Here is a 15726-nt window from a genome sequence, read left to right as displayed (position 1 = left end):
TTTGAATTTAAATAAATAAAGTTTTAAAAGAGAGAGAGAGGTAAAAAAAAAATTAAGAGAGAGAGAGAGAGGGAGAAAGCCTGACTGATGTTAGAACAAAGTTATGGACTTGGTCCAGGCCCATATTTACCACTTAATAGCTTTATGACCATGGGTCTGTCTGGACCTCAAGATTTTTCATCTGTAGAATAAAGGAATCAAGTGGGTAACTGGTTTTAAATGGTGTTCTAATGATAACTAGGGATTTGGGGGAAATATTTTCAAGGGCTACTGAACTGGAGAGAGACAGTAAATAACCAGCTGGAAGTTTTATAACCCCCCCCCTTTCTTTTCAATTTCAATCAGAGATAAGCATATATCTCTCTTATATTAGGACTTCTATGTAAGATGATATTTGGGCAACAATTCTGATCCAAATTCATGCACAAATGGTATTAACAACACATAGTTGTCAACTGTTTGCTTAGATAAATTCTTTAGTCCCTTCCAAAGTATATTGTTAATTTATGCTTCCAAAATGTTATACTCCAGCTGCTTAGAACATGGCAATGCCACCTTCTGAGTGAGAGACTTTAGGTTGTAGGAGACGTTTGAGAGGACAAACTGATTTAGGATCATTTATAGCTGAAAGGTTGGACAACATCCTTGAGTTTCTGGTTACCAATTAGAGAATCAAGTTTGATGACCAAAAGAAAGGTCACAAGTAGAACATGGATTTCACAAGCAGTTGCATTAATTAGAAGTGGATGAACTTGTCCACGAAGAGAATATGAAACAAAGGTAAAATATATCCAAGGAAATGGTGGAAAAAAGCAAAGAATCATAAAGAAAATTAAAAAAATGGACATAAGGAAAAAGAGCTCCTCAATTTGTGTGGAAGAAGGAATACCCCGGGGAAAACTTATGTATTTATAGCATCTGTAGGACCTTTAATATCTCTTCATCAGCATGAAGAGGCATGTGAAAGATTTTGTTTGTCCCAGGTACTTTAATATTGATGCATGAATTTTGACAATGGAAGCAGCTCTTATCTTTCTCCTAATGAAAGGATTGTGAATTAAGGGAGAGAGGGTGAGTGGAATAGAGGGGAAGAGAGAGAGAGAGAGAGAGAGAGAGATTTACAAAAAGTAACAATTACACTAATTCTCTTTGCAATGAGATCAGTTGCAATGAGATATGGAATATTTAAAATGCGTTTAGTTAGCCTTATCAGTAAGTTACAAGTTGTTTCGAAAAGCATGAATTGTATTAATGTTTTTGCTACTTATATTTTGGGAGGGCATAAATGCAAAAATTCTGTATTTTCTATAATAGTTCAATAAACTTTAATCATGTTTGTAATTAGAATTTTCTCACATAAATTTGAATATCTGTAATTATGGAAGTAACATTGGATTTATAGGTTTCCCTGTTATTCATCTTAAAATATGCTTTCCCCCCCACCCCACAAATACCAAAACAAAGTTTCTACCTTACAGGTTATAGTTTAACAGTGGCTAATTTAGCTACTGTAAAATTACCATGTCTTGTGTTGAATATTTTCTTCACTTGGCAGAGTTAAACACTTTTTGAAATTCCTGGATTGCATTAAGATAAGAACAAGTAAGATAAGAACAGATCAATGGGAAATAGGAAAGAATACCCAATTTATGCTTCCTATACTCTTCATCCTTTTATAAATGCAAGCAATGAGGGCATAGGAACTATTTGAATTTTAAATGACTAAATATAGGTTTACCTAATCTTATGAGGACTAACCACTATTAGTTTCATAATTTGCATTTAAAATTATAATAACTATCAATAATTTGGTTACTAGAGTTAAAGATGACAGTCTATCCATTAATTGATGAACAATAAATTTCTCCATCAAATTTATGCTTAAGAATAGAATATAGGCTAGGGTGTATTATTTAAAGCTATGATATAAAAACTTACTCTGGATCTTTTGCTTAGAGAAGAGGATAGAGTTATGGGAAATAACATTATATTTACTATTTATGTGATTATGACCACACTTCATAATTTTGTGTTTGCAGGTGACACTACCAATCTACCATTATCAGGTGAGGAACAGAGAAATGAATAGAAGTAGCCGTGGAGACTAGATCCATAGACTAATAGTTTGATCATCATTTTGCTCTTGTTCAAGCAGATACTCTAGAATCCTAGATCTTCTAGCGTCTGCTAGAACAATTAGTATAGTGAGTTAACTTGTGTGTACCATGTAGGTTTCATTTTACATATTAGAATGTCTTAAATCAAAGCTATCTCTTTTAAGAGCTCCAAAATAGAAATTAGAACTACCGTTAATGCAAAGAACTTTCCCCAAAGAATATGCTTACAAAGGAATATATTTTTTTTTAGTAAAAGGACCTTATTAATTTTCAGTCTTAATTTTTCATCCTTCATTGTGGCATATCAGTGAGGTTAGGAAAGAGATTAAATACATTTAGAAAATCATTACAACTGGAATTTTGGTGATATGATTTTGGAAAATTTATGAATTTTGAATATCTAGTTTTAAAATAAAAGATGATTGGGGTAGGTTCCCAGACACCTACTTTGTAAAACGTTTTTAAAAGATTTCTAAATGTCTCATTTATTGGCATAGTTTTTAAATATTGAGGCCATTTATAGATTACCTAATACGTTTCATTTTATAGAGAGGGAAATGGACCCCAAAGCTTAGGTACTTTCTTAGTTCCTATAGCCACATTATGAATTAAGCTTACAATCTCAGATGCAAAGTCCAGTATAAGACTTTGCAGCATGCTATAAAATGTCATATCACCTTACATTAAATGGCTATTTCCCTTTACTATCTAAGTGATTCTGAATTTGACAAGGGCCTTGCATGAAAGGGTCACTAAAGGAGGTCTTAAAATATTCCAAAAGAGATTCAGGTAACCTGGTTGGATCATATGCCATGCCCTCTGTTGATGATGGAACAAACCTTTCTCTCCTCCTCTGAGAACACCACTCCAAAGAGTGGTAGGATGTTAGGTTCCATTTACCAGTCTTATATTCCACTCACAAAAGCAGAGTGAGGCCTTATCTTATTCTAACCAAGGCGCACAGCTTAAACAGTATTCATGTCACCAAAGAAGACCACTTTCAATGTTATGCTAGGTTAAAAATCCTCTAGTGCAGCTCAACATCGTTATACTTATCCTAGCTTCCTGAGAAGAGTGGACCCAGGGTTTGGGTATTTAAAATACTACTTTAACCACACCTGGGGTTGAGTGGCATAGTTTAAATAACCATACCCCTAGAATATACATTAAAACTTACAGCATATAAACATAAATCACATTGTTTATAGTGAAGCATTTTTTTTTAAATTATATTGCAGCTTAATAAAAGCAGAAAAATGCATGAAATGCAAGCATGCAGCTTAGAGAGTGCACATATATATATAACTACACAAAATAGAATAAACAAAACATTACCATATGTGGAAGATTAAAAGTAAATTATAGACCACATAACATAGAATACCTACTTACAAGAAGTAATAATCTATGATGTTTGGAGTTTTTATTATATTCTAGTTGCTGGGCTAAATACTTTAAAATTAGTACTTCATTGAATCCTTAGAACACCCCTTGAAGTACGTACTGCTGTGATTATATCCATTTTACAGATGAGAAACTTGAGCTTTAGAAAGCATAAGTAACTTTACTAGGCCTCAGAGTTTCTAAGTAGCACAGTAAGGTGTTGAACAGAGGTCACTTATGGCTGCCTTTTATATAAAACACATACCCTCTGAATAGAATGAGCTCACGAAATGAGATTTCAGACTCCAGAGATAAACTGTGAGAAATGTATTTTCAATGATTGAATTCATTTCAGAATTTTCAAATCATAATGTGTTTGCCTTTCATTCATCTTTGACTAAACAATTGGCGCCTAAGAAGACCTGTTGGTGAAAGTCAACCTAAGAGGCCGTTTAGAACCAGGACTGAAAGCTTTAGAAAAGGGGACATGGCAGTGATTTGCAGGGAAATTGAAGAATTGAGAATGCTGGACTCCCCTCAAGTACATGACAGGTAAATAAGTCAGAATTTCCCCAAGTTTAGAGATCTTCCATCAGTGATGACTAGATTAAAAAGATGTGAAATGTGAAGCATATCATTGCACTTTAAAGAAAGGCTGTTGTGCACAATATGAAATATACTGGTAATTTAAATATGTGAAGTAGAAAAAATAAAATGACAGGCAGTTCAAATGTCTGCATCTAAAATGGATTTCGTGTGAATTACAGTCCACTGTAAATGAAACATAAGTAGTCCACTTTTACCGAGTCTGTCTAAATAATACTTGTAAACAAAATATATTTAGTTGACATTTAAGCAGAAATATCCTTGCTTAGGAATAAAATGCAATGTAAAACCATATTAATAATATGGTACTCTATTCACACTCATATATGAGCTCAGAACAAGTTATGTCTCATTCCAATCAATGGCATTATATGAGTTTTTATTTGGTTTTAAAATTGGGCTCATATTTTTATTGTATCATTCTATACTTCTGCAGACTGGCAGAAGGGACCATAAAGTGCAATCATTCATTGGGAGAATATTTGTTAATAAAGTGTTCATGTGTAATAAAAAAGAAACCTATTTTTTAATTGACCAGTTAGTTACCTACTAACAGATCTGTTAATTAAGCCTCATTTGCTGTAAAGAACATGTGGCCTTGATCTGTTGATGGAACATTGTGTTCACTGGTTGTTTCATCTTGCTCTTGACAAAGTGTGAAAGAGCCAGCTTCATTTTATGTCAAAATGTTTATTAAAATGGTAGTAGTGTCTATTTCCACAGGATAAGGCATATTCAGTGATACACAATCAGTGGTGTAATTAGGGAATTTGTAAACCACAGGCATTGTGCAGCGTGATCATTTACAAGGGGCCTAACAATGTCACATGGATTCTACAAGTAGACAAATGGCCTTTTTATTATAGAAGCAAATTGATTTTTCTAGCCATTTCACATTGAAGAGTTTACTACTGTGAGCAACAGTTGCTCTAGAAAATAAAATAAATCGTGGATTGCTTTAAAGCATCTTTCTTTTGCTATGCTTTCATAAGATGCATTTGATATATAATTTATAGTTTATCATCCTTTTAATTTAGAATTCCTTCATCCACAGAAAAGCAATCACATAATTAACATGATCAGACAGCTCCTTTTTACTTACTGGTCCCTGGTTTTCATGGCAACACCCTGACCTTTGTGAAAATGGACAGCACTGACATTTTGTCATCCTCATAAGGGAGGAACAGATGTATTAGGAATGTCCAAGCCCCTTTATTTCATAGAAACAGAATGAGAGCTGGGATATCTGTATTATGTGCCATTTTAGGATAATATCCAAACACACTGATCAAATTATTGTGTCTAATGAAAGAAATCTGCAACCTTCTTTCCTTGGTTGGCAGTGGGGGATGCCTTTGTTCGGATTTTTAAAAAGTTTATGCTGTCCATTTCCAAAATGTTATCTTCTTCAAACAGTGTTTTCATCTGAAATGCATATGTATCTCCAATAGAACTGACAATGGCAATGTGATATATATATATATATATATATATATTTTAATATTTCTTTGATTCTGTGTGTACCCATGTTCAATACTTGAGACATCATGGGTATGAATAAAGCAAGATCTTTGCCCTCAATATAGAAATATATGTATAACAATAAAATACAGTCATTGATACCACACCAGTAAAAGGCACTGATAAGAAAACATAACATATAAACATATATGGAGTGTTTACTATATGCTGGACGTTGTGCTCAAGATTTTGTATGTATTATACTGTTTAGTCCTAAAAAAATGTAGTTGGTACTATTATGCTACTTTATTTAGAGTAAACAAGACAGTGGTTGGACGACTTTCCCAAGGTCACGCACCTAGTAGGTGGTAGACTAAGGATCTGAAATTAGGCTGCCAGCCCTGAGCCTTGCTCTTCACAAGTGTACAACTCAAAGTACTTCACAGTTCAGGGATACTCCAGTGTGCATTGTGCCATTGTATCTTTAAATTATCATTAAATTCTCAAAATGACCTAAAATTGGACAGCTGGAAAGTGGGCTGGGTTAAGCCCAAGTCACATTCTAATTTTGTACCTTAAATCTCTCCTAAACTCTCCACATCTACTAAAAAAGCCATCAGATTTAAAAATAATTATGAGCAATTACCAGTTACAAAGAATCCTCTCTATTTATCATTTTCTGTAATGCATAGTGCATTTTTGAAGGTAGGGAATGGCCTAATTTATCTCTCTTGCCCTCACTTTTAAGCATATTTATCTTTTGAAGGAGCTCTAAAATGTGTGTTAAAATGAATTGGTGTTAGCTCTAAAATAACACATAAGTTTTCATACATGCTGTTCTGCTTTTGTTATTCCCAGGATGTTTTGCTATTGATTTAAGGGATAGTGCATTTATGCACACATATAAATGTATTTGGATAAACTGTTTTAAGAGCGAGTAGGCAAGGACACAAATATGTTACAGAACAGAAGAATTTCAGGAATTTGGGAATCTCTGAGTTAACTTTAAACTATAACACTCTCTCTCTCCTCCTTGTTATTTTTAGTTTCTGTAACAAATGTTTAGAGTGCAATATTCAACTTTTAAAGGTAAAAATCTAAATTGATTTCTTACGCCCAAATAACTGTTTTCCAGTTTTACTCTACATTATTTTTAAAAAGACATACAAAAATGAAATGGAATTTACATAATAACATAGAGTTAAGTTAAAGAATTGATCCCGTTTCCCAGAAATGATGTTATAGATTATTATTTTTTATAAAATAACCCAGTCATATTTTAGTGAAGATCTTAGTACTTTATTTTATGGTTTGACTCTTGTAATTCTTTCTTATTACAGCAAAAAAGAAAGTGCTTCTTTTGCAGTCCTTATTTCTTCCAACATTCTCAAATCTAGCCCAGATGCCTACCTTGTTGAAGTTTTATCGTAATTTGAGTCACTAGGAAGCAGAACTATCTTGCTCCTAGTTTTTTAGTTTTTTAAGTTTTTTACATGTGAGACTTTACATACTTAATCAGTGACCATCAGCTATTTCTATATTTCACTGCTTGAGTAACACATACAGTAAGTCAGGGGAAGGGAAGTTAAACACAGAAACAAGGGAAACTTTCATATCTTTTTCCAAAAAGGTGAGTAGAAAATTCTCTTTTTGATACAGATTTATCTTAATGATTCTTAGAAGATTAGAATCAGGTTAGAATCAGGTTAGAAAACCAAATTACATGAAGATCAGAACAATGCAAGATACTCGAAAACTACATTTAACCAAATGCTACATGAGCAACCTTAGGTTAAGTTCCTATTCACTTATGTATTTATGAGGCAGCAAGAACGGAACCCATGTTTCTTTGCAACTGGACTTGTAGCTTGTGTAGCAGGGAAAATATGAATGCCACTTAGAGAATGATTTTCTATTTTGTTCTTTCATCTTACACTTTGTGTTCTATTGAATCCCTCAGAGACTATTCTTGTGCCATAGCAACACCTGCTGGGAGAGTGAAGTTGGAACAACCACACTTGCCTGCCAAAGTTGTTTTCCTGATTGAATGGCACGGCATGTCCTCCATCTTCCAATACTAAACCCTCCAGAGTTGCTACCCTCCAAGATCCTGCCTCTCCCCATATATTCCAAATAACTAACAATACCATTGTAATAAGATTTTCTAAAAGTCTTTCAGAAGTAAGCAATGTATATGTATGTGTGCTTGCAGGTACATTTCCCCTTAGAATTTCCAAATGCAAATGCCGGGGTACTGCAACCTCATGTTTGTTTTTCACACATTCTTTCTTCTGGTTTTATTGCTAGACTTGCAAAATCTTGTCAGTTCTGTTTTGTTTGCATCTCATAACTTATTGTAGGTGAGTCAGTCAAAAAAAAATGTGTGTCAGTGCAAAATTTTTTAAAAAGGCAATTTTTTATTTACAGAGTGTGATAAGAGAAGTATTTATGTGTATTCATATCATGGACAAAAACAGTAGGCTTACCATCTGGCGTAAGGAAACGTTTAAAAATAAGTGCGTGTTTCATATATGATTTACCCACGAGGCTATAAGTAATACAAGTCTTAGAATATGGGTCCCCATGGACATTCTATTGTAGAGCCAAATAGCCTCTTCTTTACTGCTAATAGAAGAAAGCCATAACATGGACAAATTACTCAATGCTTCTGGTATTTTACCTCCCTATATCATTACTGTGACCAAATTAAAATCTAGTAGAATTGCTAACTTTATAGAAACCAATTGTATTGTTGGTTTTTTTTAATTAAAAATTGAAAGTGTTAGTTCATGTGTGAAAAATGATCTTGAAATTCATACACTTTATAATTAAGCCTTGGATCATCAAGAGGTGATTATTCATCAATAGTTTTCTTACTTTGGTTACTTAGTAACTGTCATTGGTGCTCTATGAATCACTTAAGAATTTATCAAGCACCTCTGAAATACTTATTTTTTTTCCTCTGAAATACTTTAAAATGTAACATGGTGTGGGAGCTCCTGAAGAAGTAGATAAAACCTGGTGCTGACCCCAGGACATCTGAGCTACTTTGTAAGGGAGAGAGACATTTTGTTCTGGCATATGTAGAATGAATTGGATATGCTGTAATTCGGAGACATGGAGAATGAATAAGAGACACAGAATTCAAAAAGATTGAAGGGAACAAGAAACTTAAATTGGGCCTTAATACAATGGGGGATTATTGGATGGGTATTATGAGGGTAACATCATTTCTGGAAAGAAGGAAGGAAGAGAATGAGCCAAGTATATTAAAAGAACCCAAAGACCTGGCTAAATTGAATAGAGGACTTTTCACAGAAAAATTGCAGCTTAATAAAGTTTGGCAGGTAAGGGGCAAAGCAAGCAATGGGATTTAGACCTCTATCCTAGAAAACAAGTAACTACTGAAGATATTTGAATGGTGGAATGACACGTTTTACTAAAGACTAAGGAGGGAAAACATTAATCAATGAGATTTTAGTAATTCATTTGTAAGGGGGAAGAAAATCCAGAAGGAAGTGCAGCATTCAATATATTTGTATTATATGACATTGCATTAAATTATATTAAAATGTTGCTCAGAGAAGTTCTGCATCTTTTAAAACAAACTACAAAAACATTCTATGTGCTACATATCTTATAATTCACATATTGTCTATCTCTGTGATTTTACAAAATAGGAATTGTTTCCAATAAGTATCCATTGGTGATTTCTATTCCTTTCATGGGAAATGAACTATAGAATGTTGCTGTCTTTCATCAAACATTATGTTCCCGGTCATGGTCTCTTAAAGGAGGCCAGTATCAGCAGGTTCATTCACAAGTGAGAAGTCTTTAGAATGCTGGATTTCTTTATCACCTTGAAAATCTTTTAAGCACATCTTACTAAATATTTAGTAATTGACACATATTAATTAAGCTTATTAGTTCAAAAGTATTTTGGTGGCTTGGATTGGAATTAGTTTTAAATGAAGAAAATTCTCGAAATTCCCTTATATAGTCATATGAATATTCCCCAATGGCCATAGACCTCACTTTCTTATATGTTTCATGTATTAAAGCAGTTACTCCTACTTTCAGTTGTGTGTTCATATCAGCTGTGAGGTTTATATTACATTAGATTAGAAAATTTCCAATATTAGGGTATGGAAGTTTTAAAATATAGATTACAATAATTATATTATTCTCACTTATATTGGGTATACTTTTTTGAGTGGAAGAGAAATGAGACATGCTGACAATTTCACTTAACTAATAGTTTATATTGCTTTTCCTTAGTCCATTGTGAGAAGTCATTACTGATGTGCCGTCAGTAAGTGTTGCAATTGCAAGCTATTTAGTTCTGTATGTCCGTGTAAAATTATTTTGTGATTTCTCATAACTTCACATTTTGAATATATCTATGTGCCCGTCTCATACTTATAAAGCTAATCTGTAATATGTTAGCAAAAATGAGATTGAGGACTGCTGATGTGGATGCTGAGAAAGCACTGAAGTGTGATAGAATATCTTTACTTTAAAATTATGTGGTCTGAAATAAGGATGTTACTAACCTTGGCGTCTCAATCAGTAGATCACCAAGGATGAAACTCACATCCAGTTTATAGTAAATTTTTAAAATTCACATGTTGTTTTTGAAGATTACCAAAACAAAAACAACAAACAAACAAAACAGAGTTGATTCATTTGAATTAGTTATATCTACAAATTCAGTATTTACTTGAGTGTTTCTTATATTCCTTTATATACATCCAGTCAACTTGAGAATTCCTGAAGTGTGACCTCTAGGGGTCACTTTTATAAACACACATTTTTCTGATTTTTTTTAAATGTTTCAAATACAGATTATACATATTACTTTAAAACATACATAGGTGTTATAAACGATTTCTCCTTAAAATTCAAGTATAATTAAATAATGACATACCTATTTTAGGATTCTTGAAAAATGGGAGTCTGGTTGTCCTTCTGGAGAAAACTCTACTTACTACTTAGTTTATTATGGTTTTTATGTTAAAAGAAATATATATTTTCTTTTAATATCTCTTATTAAAACACACTATAAATAGTTATGTGTTTTACACCATTGTCTGTAATTAGCATATTCTGATGTCTTTGTTTCAGATCACATGATATTTTCTCATACAGTTCAGATGAACTGACCTTCCCCTGCATTCTTGTGAGTGAGAAAATAGGCCAGTCATTTTCTGAGTAATGACTAAAGATTAAATTTCGTCAGCTTCCTTCCTACTGAAGAAATAAAATCATTTGAATTTTCGATATTTGTTTTATTTTACGGTCTGTGATACTATGGAAATGTTGACAGAAAACCAGTTTGAATTACTCGTCACATATTTATTGTTTAGAATGAGAAACTTTGGTGTCATATCATGCTTTTCAAGTTTCTCTGATTATAGCATCTTCCACAGTAGCATTTCAGATAGCACAAATCAAAATAGGGGCATGTAGAACCTATATGTCATAGAAGGTACCTTTGTGTTTTTACTAGGAGGAAATTTTTTTCTACTGAGTACATTATGGATAAATGTGGATCTCAGAGGGGCAGACATTTCCATTTTTTTCTACTTAGTTTGATGCTTTCACTGGAGATGATGTTTCAAGAAAAAATAATTGATTAGCAAAAGGATGGAAAAAACATCATGACATAATTAAATGGCATGTCCTCAAGCTAGCTCTTTCTGTTGTATTTGTTTTGTTTTGTTTTGTTTTGTTTTGTTTTAATTTACAGCTTAACTATTTGAATTTTTAAATGAAAGGTGAAAGAAAAGATAAACTGGTGGGTCCTTTTTTTGACTCTCAACTTTCTCACACACCCACACACTTCTCAAGATATACCGCATCTGAAATCCATGCTAACAATATATTTTGCAGAAGATTCTTCTACTTGTATGGGCTACTAATTATAGAAGTAATATTACATTTCATGATTTATCACTTTTATAATATTCATGATTTGTCTCTATTATGTTTATTTCTATTATACTCATAGCCTTTTATCTTCTTATCTTTTACCCTTTTTGCCCTCTCTCCCTCCCTTCCTTCTTCAATGTCATGACTTCCTGGTCTCTGCCAAGCAGGAAAGCAGGGCACTTTAGAGATAGAATAAGATACTCTGTCTTTGAGGAGCTTGTCTGTTCAGGGGCATAGAAGTGGGAGAAAATGTAAGGCAAAGCCACAAGTACAGGTCAAACAAATATACAGTGTAATATGTGTTCAGGAAGAGTGAGCAATCAACCCAGCCTTAGTGGTAGGCAGTTATCACAAAAATGATAATATTTGAACTGAATCTCAACACATGAGGCAAGCAGGACCTACTAGAATTCAGCAAGGGCCAGACATGCTGAACATAGAAAAGAAGTGCTTATTCAAGGGCACTGAAGTTCATCAGTCAGTGAAACTGCAAGAGAATGAGTGTTAAAGGAGTAAGCATTTCTCAGACTGTGTTGAACAGAATGCTATGTCCAGGTGATACATTTGTGTTATTAAAAAATGGAGTTTTTATCAAATGAGCTTTGGAAAATTGGTTGCATTAACATTTTAGATTTCTCTGAGCTTCTTGGAACCTATGATGTACTAATATCCATTGTCCATATTGTAGAAGAATGAAAGATGAAGGGAAATATACAAAGAAAGTAAAATTCATCAATAATCCCACACTCAGAGGGAACCACTATTAGTGTTTTGGTATAGTTCCTCCTGGATTTTCTTTTCCTCTAGATTTTTCCTGTATAAGCCTCCTATTCTCCTCTAAATCAGTGCAAAATTGCCTCCCTTTCTTAATGTGTACATTCAGTCTAACATGTTTTACTGAGTTCTTACTATGTGTGAAATAGAGTGCTGGATACTAACAATATAAAGGTATATTTTCTTCCTTTCAAGAAGCTCCTTGCTAACATTTGCCAGCATATGTCTTTTTGATATAAAATTTTGACACTACTGTTTATAGTGCTCAGTAACATCTTTTACTCAATCATAGTGATAACAGCTATTCATACTATTCACTAGAATGTTTTTTCTTAGCAATCTCAGCATCTTTATCAATAAATATAGGTGTATTACATCATCATCTAAAAGGCTGCATCATATTTTATAATGTGACTATACCACCATTTATTTAATGGATCCGTCAGGCTGTTTTCAATCTTTTTTTAAAAAAATTAAAACAGTATTATGAGCACTCTCAATGAGTACTGTAGTTTTCACAGTGACATGAACAAAATTGTATTTAAAATGATAAAGCTTATAGCAGGGTAGTAGGAAGCCTGGAAGAATTAGACTGGTGACAGAGACCACTTATTGTAGTGTCACAAGAAGAGAAAACGATGAATTCTACTGAGAAGTCTGCCTCTAGCCAGGAAAAGAAATAGGCAGATATGAGAGACATTTTTGATAGAGGAAACAACGCAGCTGATTAGAAGTGGTGAGCAAGAGGAAATGGTAAAACAAAATTCTGTAGCTTTCAGTTAGCAGATGAGGTGTGTTGATAACTACCAACTAAGTCAAGAAATAAACAGTGCTTTGGTTTGGGGATTTGAAAGACTTTGGGGATATAGAAGTAGGCTATAATCATAGACTGAAAGAGCCTTGGGATAAAGTTAGAATTTGTGTTATCAACATATACAAGAGAGAAATTCATGAGAAAAAATGAGATCTCGTAACAAGAAAATTTATAGTAATAATAAGAGAGTTGACTGAAGAATTCTAAAGAATGGAAAATTTAATGTGGAGAGAGAAGACAAGCCTATGAAAACTGTGGGAAGTTGTAAGGTCTTCCTGGCCAAGAAAGTTGCAAAGAAAGATTCACTCTGATTTCAAGATTTAAAAGCCTCATGGAAGAGATGGAAACAATATTTTAGTTGAGTGTTGCTGTTTAGCAAAAATTGGGCTAATTTATTTTAAAAATCTATTTTTAAGTCATCTAGATTAAAATTGAGTCTTACATTTATGTAATTTTGATCTTGTAGGGAGGAAAGTTTACCTAAATAAATAACATAAATAAACTTATAAAGGGAGTTTTTGAACTATGTAGCATGATAAACAACAACAAAAAGTTATATAGCTAGTCCATTATGTATTTTGTATTAGAATGGCCTAATGTAGTAAGGTCTCTGAATATTCTTCTTACTAATTAAGGAAATACACTTTCATTTAGCACCACTTCTTTCCTTAATGTTTTACTATTTGTTTTTAGGGTCATAACATTAATAACCTTGGAGCTTATAAAGTACAAATTCTTATTTTCAAAAATGAAGAAATTAATACTCAGAGTGATTAAGGTTGGCCAAGGTCATGTGACTTATTTTTGGAAGAGATGGGAGGAATATTTCAAAAACTAATACTCCATTGAATAATCTTTTAATTTATAATTTATTTTCTTTTATTTCATGTAGATTTATCAGAATTTGGAGATATGTTTGGATAGCTATATTTTATAAGCAGTTTTGACTTATACATATGAAGTATTCCAATATAGACAGAGATTTTGAAGATAACTATAGATCTGTAAGATATAAGATAGATAAGGTCATTTGCAAAGGGTGTGTAATTTACCATTTTAAATTCTACCTTGGCTCTTTTTATTGTCCCTGAGACAGTGACCAAGAGATGGGCAGGGAAAATTGGTCCATTTTGTCCCTAGGAGCACAGACGCCATGAGCAGGAGGAGTGGGGTCCAGTGTTACCTCAAGTTATTCATTCCAGACACCATAGTTTACTGGAGGCTCAATATTGGCCAACTGCTCTAAATTAGCCTCAATTTGAATTTTGATCAAATCAAAGTGTTTTTCCTCTCTTATTCTAAATGTTCTCATTTGTTAAATTTTAATATTAAATATTTAATCCTTAGGATTATCAAGGAAGTAAAATGCCAAACCTCTAATTATGCCTGGCACATAGTAGGAGCACAATTAATGTTAAGTGCAGATATTGTTGCTGTTATTCCGTATGCTTTCTCATGGAGGGTGAATAAATATTACATCTTCCCGATCCTTTTATAAGATGCCGCTTAGAATTGCATCATTCCCTTGTGGTTCATTTCAAAAATAACAAATTATTGGGGCACCTGGGTGGCTCAGTCGGTTGAGCGTCTGACTCCGGCTCAGGTCATGATCTCGCAGTTCGTGAGTTCGAGCCCCCTGTCAGGCTCTGTGCTGATAGCTCGGAGCCTGGAGCCTGCTTTGGATTCTGTGTCTCCCTCTCTCTCTGCCCCTCCCCCGCTTATGCTCTGTCTCTGTCTCTCAAAAATGAATAAATGTTAAAAAAATTTTTTTAAACTAATTATTTAACTAAGTAATTTAATTTTTTAATATTTACAAAAGTTAATCAAATAATTGATCATGTAAGTTTTAAAAATGTAGCCATTTAAAAATATATTTTATTGCCAAATTCTAGAATGTATATATCTGCTTCAAGAAAGTGGTGGTTAATGAAGTCATATGATTTTTGTCTTTCTCTGACTGACTAATTTCACTTAGCATAATACCCTCTAGTTCCGTCCACATAGTTGCAAATGGCAAGATTTCATTCTTTTTGATTGCTGAGTAATACTCCATCTTCTTTATCCATTCATCCATTAATTCATATGAGTCCTTTAAGAGACAAAACAGATGAACATAAGGGAAGGGACACAAAAATAATATAAAAACAGTGAGGGGGACAAAACAGAAGAGCCTCATAAATATGGAGAACAAACTGAGGGTTATGGGAGGGGTTGTGGGAGGGGGATGGGCTAAATGAGTAAGGGGCACTAAGGAATCTACTCCTGAAATCATTGTTGCACTATATACTAACAAATTTGGATGTAAATTAAAAAAAATAAAAATTAAATTAAAAAAAATTAAATGCAAGGAAGTGGTGGTTAATATTTCACATTTTTTTCTAATTTCTAAGATGTATGCATTATTTAAGTAACTTTTTTAAAAATAAGAAGCAAATGAACGAATTAAATGAAAGGAAAAAAATCTGAAGATACTTAAATAGCAAGATAATTAACTTCCCTATCACTTTGGACTCAAATTTATTTTCCTCTATGTGTAACAAGAGCGATAACAGTTCAACATTAAGTTGAAAAATAATTTAAAAACTATGTTTGGTTTTGTTCTTGGGCACTGGAACACAGTAATGCCAAAAGGAAGAATAA

The 15726-nt window shown here is 33.2% G+C and overlaps 1 protein-coding gene across 1 annotated transcript in view; it reads left to right on the top strand.

Moving 5' to 3' along the window:
• MDGA2 (MAM domain containing glycosylphosphatidylinositol anchor 2) overlaps positions 1-15726 on the top strand; it is an 858520-nt gene that overhangs the window by 649948 nt on the left and 192846 nt on the right. The gene's annotated exons all lie outside the window — the stretch shown is intronic.

The sequence above is a fragment of the Prionailurus bengalensis genome, chromosome B3 (genome assembly GCF_016509475.1).
Source record: "Prionailurus bengalensis isolate Pbe53 chromosome B3, Fcat_Pben_1.1_paternal_pri, whole genome shotgun sequence".
Classification (NCBI taxonomy): Eukaryota; Metazoa; Chordata; class Mammalia; order Carnivora; family Felidae; genus Prionailurus; species Prionailurus bengalensis.
Note: the sequence above shows the minus strand (reverse complement) of the source record. Positions and strands in the feature narration are given on the sequence as shown.